Source organism: Perkinsus marinus (genome assembly GCF_000006405.1).
Source record: "Perkinsus marinus ATCC 50983 genomic scaffold scf_1104296941096, whole genome shotgun sequence".
Lineage (NCBI taxonomy): Eukaryota > Perkinsozoa > Perkinsida > Perkinsidae > Perkinsus > Perkinsus marinus.
This window is the reverse complement of record NW_003212613.1, coordinates 1-876: the sequence shown is the minus strand read 5'-3', so window position 1 is coordinate 876 and position 876 is coordinate 1. Positions and strand designations below refer to the sequence as shown.

The 876-nt window shown below is 50.9% G+C and overlaps 5 non-coding genes across 5 annotated transcripts; all 5 read left to right on the top strand.

Annotated features, from left to right (window-relative positions):
- Positions 1-62: 62 nt before the first annotated feature.
- Positions 63-144, top strand: Pmar_PMAR023503. Its single transcript has one exon. It is a non-coding gene; the product is annotated as a tRNA-Leu (tRNA).
- A 103-nt stretch (positions 145-247) lies between these two features.
- Pmar_PMAR023502 lies at positions 248-329 on the top strand. The gene has a single exon. It is a non-coding gene; the product is annotated as a tRNA-Leu (tRNA).
- Positions 330-432: 103 nt separating this feature from the next.
- Positions 433-514, top strand: Pmar_PMAR023501. The gene has a single exon. It is a non-coding gene; the product is annotated as a tRNA-Leu (tRNA).
- Positions 515-581: 67 nt separating this feature from the next.
- Pmar_PMAR023500 lies at positions 582-663 on the top strand. The gene has a single exon. It is a non-coding gene; the product is annotated as a tRNA-Leu (tRNA).
- Positions 664-766: 103 nt separating this feature from the next.
- On the top strand, positions 767-848 carry Pmar_PMAR023499. The gene has a single exon. It is a non-coding gene; the product is annotated as a tRNA-Leu (tRNA).
- The last annotated feature ends 28 nt before the right edge of the window (positions 849-876 follow it).

Genomic DNA, 876 nt, shown 5'->3' with positions numbered 1-876 from the left:
GCTAATATTGGAAGATCTACAAACCACGAGCCTGCCGTGTGCTTGAAGAATAGTGATATCTAGTCAGTTTGGCCGAGTGGTCTAAGGCGCCAGACTCAAGTTCTGGTGGAGAAATCCGCGTGGGTTCGAACCCCACAGCTGACATGTGTTACTACCTTGTGCGAGGGAACTCCATGAGGCCACACGCTAATATTGGGAGATCTACAAACCACGAGCCTGTCGTGTGCTTGAAGAATAGCGATATCTAGTCAGTTTGGCCGAGTGGTCTAAGGCGCCAGACTCAAGTTCTGGTGGAGAAATCCGCGTGGGTTCGAACCCCACAGCTGACATGTGTTACTACCTTGTGCGAGGGAACTCCATGAGGCCACACGCTAATATTGGAAGATCTACAAACCACGAGCCTGCCGTGTGCTTGAAGAATAGCGATATCTAGTCAGTTTGGCCGAGTGGTCTAAGGCGCCAGACTCAAGTTCTGGTGGAGAAATCCGCGTGGGTTCGAACCCCACAGCTGACATGTGTTACTACCTTGTGCGAGGGAACTCCATGAGGCCATATGCTAATATGAAGAACATCGATATCTAGTCAGTTTGGCCGAGTGGTCTAAGGCGCCAGACTCAAGTTCTGGTGGAGAAATCCGCGTGGGTTCGAACCCTACAGCTGACATGTGTTACTACCTTGTGCGAGGGAACTCTATGAGGCCACACGCTAATATTGGAAGATCTACAAACCACAAGCCTGCCGTGTGCTTGAAGAATAGCGATATCTAGTCAGTTTGGCCGAGTGGTCTAAGGCGCCAGACTCAAGTTCTGGTGGAGAAATCCGCGTGGGTTTGAACCCCACAGCTGACATGTGTTACTACCTTGTGCGAGGGAACTC